Source organism: Arachis ipaensis, chromosome B06 (genome assembly GCF_000816755.2).
Source record: "Arachis ipaensis cultivar K30076 chromosome B06, Araip1.1, whole genome shotgun sequence".
In the NCBI taxonomy this organism is placed as follows: Eukaryota; Viridiplantae; Streptophyta; class Magnoliopsida; order Fabales; family Fabaceae; genus Arachis; species Arachis ipaensis.
The window spans coordinates 15,891,850-15,897,623 of NC_029790.2; the positions used below are offsets into that span (position 1 = coordinate 15,891,850).

Sequence of the window (5,774 nt, forward strand, 5' to 3'; positions counted from 1 at the left end):
GTATCTATTTAAATTTAATATTTTTTATACTGAAAAGATCTAATTACAAAACTAAAAATAGTGTAAGAATTAAAAAAAAATATAGGCACCTATTTAAAAATTTAGTGACATTATAAGGACAGTTAAACTTTAAAAAACCAGTAAAAGATTTAAAATTATTTATTGATAATTGCGAACATATATTTTTTCTTCAGAGGCCTTGCCTTCTACTGCCTCGGTGAGTGAGTCATACCTTTCCTCCACTGGACGCTATCGTCCCGTATCTGAGGGAGGCTGGATTCGGTGACACGGTGTCTTTCAAAGACTTCACATTCGATAATGCCCTAATTACGGCATTCGTGGAGCAATGGCGTCCGGAGACCCACACATTTCATCTCCCGTGGGATGAGGTTACTATCACCCTGCAGGACGTTGCGTACCACCTAGGGCTACGCCCCCACGAGGACCCTGTTGGGGGGTGCTTCCGTGACTTTGGTAGGTGGTACCAGACGGAGACGTGGCAGTTGGTGGAGCGGCTCCTGGGTGCCAGGCCTCCAATGGCTCCACAATAGGCAGCATAGAGGAAGGAGTCGTTCACGCTGAAGCTCGTATGGCTGCAGGATCGTGTCCACCAGATGCCCGCTATGGACGACCCAAAGACCCTCCGACAGTATGCTAGATGCTATATCATGTTACTGATCGGAGGATATCTGATGATTGACAAGTCGAACAACTTGGTCCACATGCGATGGCTCTCACTTCTTCAGGACTTTGGGCAGTGCGGGCATTGTCTTAGTGCTTGGCCGTGCTGGCTTGGATGTACCAGTCACTATGCTTGGCGGCACACCGAGGCGTCACGGACATTGTTGGATGCACTCCACTATTGATGTCCTGGATATACTAGAGATTTCCTTAGTGGTGTCTACCGGATCGAGCGAACTACATGTATCCTATGGCTGTGAGGTAACAACTGTTTATGTCTTTATTTAGTTATGAGTTTGTAATTTCTTACGACCTTCTGCATAATGAACTGCTTTTATTGTTTTGATTGGTGTCAGGTTGGTTGGACTACAGTAGCAGAGCAGAGATCAGCATGAGGCCAGGCTCCTGCATTGGAGAGTATCGATCGACAGGTTACGATTTGATGAGGTTAGTACCATGCTTGACTGAACCACAATTTCATTTTTGTCCTTTATGTTGCATTCGTTTATAAGTACTAATTATTTGTTATGTCACGGTTCTTTCAGTTTGTATGGAGGGCGTATGATGACCCTGCTCTGCAGGCTCTGTGCCCTCCTTGGTTTGTCGAGGAGGAGGAGTGGGGGACATGGATGTCAGTCGTCCCTCTTGTCTGCTTCAATGTTGTGCAGTTTCACTAGGTTGACTGGGTGAAACGGCAGTTCAATGGAGAGCAGTAGGTGCCTGACACTCTAGTGAACCATGACAGGTATCGCTGAAATCTTATTTATCTTTGCTTTACTGGTTTTAGAGTTAAATTATTACAATATACATATGTGCCCCAGACAACCCCATCAGACTAGTTATTTGTCTGTGTTTGTTCTGACAGGCTCCTGGCCAGGGTGAGGATATGTGGTGGTTTGACAGACATCACGATTGGTACGAGGGATGGTGTACCAGTTTTCGTCCACGTCACAGGAACTCCATTATGAACATGTTCGACACCAGGCCGACGCAGGAGTATTACGATTGGTAGCATAGGGCTTGTCATGTTAGGTACCTGTTAGGCGAAGAGGTGTTGGAGGATTCGAGGCTCATCGAGTTACCCGCTGATGTACAGCCCACTGCCAGCTAGCTGAGGGACGATCTTTACCTTCCTCGGGGAGTGCCAGATCGGCGTAGGCGGGCGACTGAGGTTAGAACGATACCCGGCGACCTGCTCGAAGGGACAGGGGTGCTAGAGATCGAATACCGGGCGAGGGGGTTAGGAGGGAGAGGGTCAAGCCTCGTCGGGCGCGGCTGGATGTAGAGTCTGACGAGGAGGCAGAGTACGATCGACAGGAGGATCATGGAGACCTCCCGTCAGACAGGGAGGATACACCTGCACCTGCACCTCCTCCACCTCGACCAGCCCACGCACCGCATCTTCCACCTGGTTTAGGAGGACCGCAGCATCGGGCCATCTGGAACACATCACCACCCGGATGGCATGATCCAGGACCATCATGTAGCCATCAGGAGGAGCAGATGGTGAATGAGATATTCTTCGACAACGCCTTCTAGCTTCACACCGCTGATCCGCATCGATGCAGCGCCTAGCAGAGTCATTCTAGACTGGGAGAGAGCAGGGTGTCGGACAGTACCAGTATCCATCTGTTCCCGCATATACCTCGGTGTGGATGCCACAGATATCTCCTGCATCTAGATCGTCATACGCGGTGGGGTTCGTCCTGGTGCCCAGTATGCCACACCACCATTGTACGACTATGGTATGTTGCTGACCTCATCACGGCCTCTAGTTACCCTTCCGTCAAATCCACCGTCAGAAAGTGCACCTTGCGCCCTGGTGTACTCTTTTCTCTGACTTCATGGTTTTTTTCCGAAAAGAATTTTTCTGGAGGGGATTTTAATGAGGCACCACAACAAGGGCTAAGGATAAAAGAAATCCTTAGTAGCAAGAAAAGGTATATAAATATTTTTCTCTTATTGATAACTCATTTTCTATCAATTTTCTCATTCAAACACATTAATTTGACCTCGAAAAACTGCGAAAATCATTGCCCGACCTGAGTGGTCAGTAAGATGAAGCGACGAGGTACAAATTAATGTAAGAAGTTATGTAAGCTTCGTGGTCCAACCTTAAAAGAGTCGGGCCTAAAAACGAAATTCAAGAATAACTTGATAAACTCGACTACTTAAAGTCGGAATGCAAACAATTAAGGGAAAGTTAAATTTACAAGAGAAACGTCTAAAGAATGGCCGACTTACTTTACCGACGTCTTTTTCCACTTAATAAAAACCCAACATTTTCAAGGCAGCATCTAAAGCTACCAAAATGATTTACAATTAAGTCGTAAAAGGCAAAAATAAACTAAGCAGAGGATGATAAAAAAAAATACTCATTCATGCAAAAGAACCACCACATATGCGAGTAGTGGAAAAAGGTCTTTAAGCAAGGAGAAATAAAGTATTCCAACTACGACTATTACAAAACAAAAAATTTTTCATAAAGACCCACAAGCCGGGTCATTCAAAGCAATGAATTACAAAGGAAGGAGCTATTCTCCATTAGTAGCATCTTTAGGCTAAGTAGAGGAGGTCAGAATAGCTTCAGAAGGAGTAGGGAGTTTCTTAGGAGGAGGTATGATGGGCTCATCTTCCATCCGAGTTGGAAAGCTTTGAGAAGCTCCCTTAACTCGGACTTCTAAGGTCTTCGGGTCGGGCATGGGAGTATCCTCATCGTCCTTAGGTGCAGGAACAATCTTCCCATCAACCACAATGTTGTCGGGACTAATAAGGGAGAGGTCCGCCTCGAGAGCAACAACCCGAAATTGAGCCTTCAGGTTCTGCACCATCTCATCCATACCTTTATCTATGGTTGCCTCAAGCTCTGCATATTTATCTCTGGACTTAATAACTTCATCTACCAAGTCGAGCTTCTTTCCAAAGACCTAGATCCGTCACGTGATGCTACCGTCGCTTGAAGGGAGTTCGAAGAGAGAGAGAGAGAAAGAGAAAGAGAGAGAGAGAGATCGTTGCCATCGTTACTCCAACATTTACTGTCGCTGTCCTATTTTACCACTGTTATCAACATCGAAATTTGCTAGGCATATCATTAATAACAAAGAGGAAGATAGGGTTTATATTTTTTAATTATTAATTTTATAATTATTAAGGGTAAATTTATCGTTTTATTGACCAAAAAATAATTTTAATATTAATGATAATTTTAAACGAAAATATGTTATAAACAATTTTAATTTCAACTCTAAATTTTAGAAATTAAAAGAGTACCTATCCTAAAACTAAAAAATTACATTACAATCAGTACGATGATTATAATACAATAACATTTTTTTTAAATAAAAAACGGTAGAAAAAGGTAATCTGTGGTCTTGAAGCCCTCTGTATGGTGATTGGGTATCTTCATCCTTGCTAAATCAAATATTGAGTGGTTCGTTTTTTTTTATTCTTTTTATAAGTAGGTGTTTGATATAACAAAACTAGAAGGAACTGGCAAAAAGGCCATTTGTATACATACATCCCATCAATAAAATGAAAATATTAACATTATGCAACTAACTATTAAAATACATATTAAAATATATAATAAAAATATATAAAATAATATGTATATATATAGTGAATGATTTTTTTATGTTTTATAAACAAAATGGACTATGATATGATATTGAGCCTACTTAATTAATTACAGGTAACGCTATAAAGTTACGAATCTAGAAATTAGATCTGTTATTAGTCTGGAACACTAGCCACAAAACATTTTACCCAGTGATTATGTAGCACTTAGCACATAACAATTCTTTTAGATAAGGGTCAAGAGTTTGAATTAATGTTTAAATTTATAGTTAGCATCTATCCTTTTAAATTAAAAGCAAGCACCTCTAATAAAAGTAAAGTAAAACCAAGAAGTGAGTCTTTTTTTCAATGATAGATACCCTGGAAAAATAAAATAATCCAGCACATAGGGCATAGCTTTCTTTCATTTTCGACAAATTTGACATAGAGTAGCAAGTAATAAGGTAGGAATCGCCACCATTCAAAAAGAAATTAGACAATGACCAATGACCTTGATGGACCATTTTTGGACCCATGCCACACTCACATTCATCACTCTTCACTCTTCACTCTTCACTCAACACCGTTCATTAGCAGCCTTTCGCTTCCATCAGCAGCCAATAAATCCACACATACTATATAATATACATAATTTTTTTCCATGTCATTATTTGCTTTACATTTGTTAAAGTCAACAAGTTGCAAAGTGCAAATAGCAGGGAGGAAAAGGATTAGAGTGACACACACAAAACAAAAGCTTGTGCATGAATCCGAATCGGACGGTGGAGAATGAACAAGAGAAGAGACACACGTGTGAGTGGCGCAGGGGATGGCAAACTTGTTTCAGTTGGCCAATGACAAGAGAGAGAAATGGAGGGTGTGGTAATGATTTTTTATGAGAGAGAGAGAGAGAATGATAATATGATATTATGAGAATCAAAAACACCAAAAAGGACCGAGTTTGGGTTCCGAGATTGTTTGTTTAAGTGAAACACGACAAACCCAAAATACGTGTGCAACAGCAATACAACTCTGTGTTCCTCTCAACCTTGTCTTCTGTTATAGCATACCATAACCACAAACAACCATAGCCGAACCTCAAAAATCTAACCTTGGATTCCCAGCTTTCAGGTTCTCTTAGTTCCCACATAATCATTTTTATAGGTAAGTGCATAATCCATACACCCACTTTTGTAAATTTCAAAAAGTGTTGATTTTTGATTGTTGGGGTTAGGTGTCACTTGCTTATTGTTTTTGGGTTGGATTTATTTTTGGATAAGGTAAATTATTTTGAGCTCATATCTATTAATTTGGCAAATTTCTTTGTTCAAATCTGGAAGTGTGTTTTGATCTGTTCTGGTCAGAGATGTGTGTGTGTGTTGGGGTGTGGGTGTGGGTGAAATTCTGATTTTTTTTTTGTGACACTTGTCAATGTTTTTAACGGCGAATTCAGATTTGATGGCACCACTGAAATAGCTTAATGTTCAATGGATTCACATAATTGCCACGTATGTGTATATTTGTGTTCATTAGTTTTG

General features: G+C 41.0%; 1 protein-coding gene across 3 annotated transcripts in view; it reads left to right on the forward strand.

Moving 5' to 3' along the window:
- Positions 5,144-5,774, forward strand: part of LOC107645789 (protein PHR1-LIKE 1) — a 3,928-nt gene continuing 3,297 nt past the window's right edge. Inside the window, exon 1 of one of the 3 annotated variants that reach the window (XM_021104107.1) lies at positions 5,144-5,516. The gene's annotated coding sequence lies outside the window, so the exon portion shown is untranslated. Of the gene's footprint in view, positions 5,517-5,592; positions 5,745-5,774 lie in introns of those variants that run through there. The other 2 variants (XM_016349905.2, XM_021104108.1) reach the window with 2 other exon arrangements.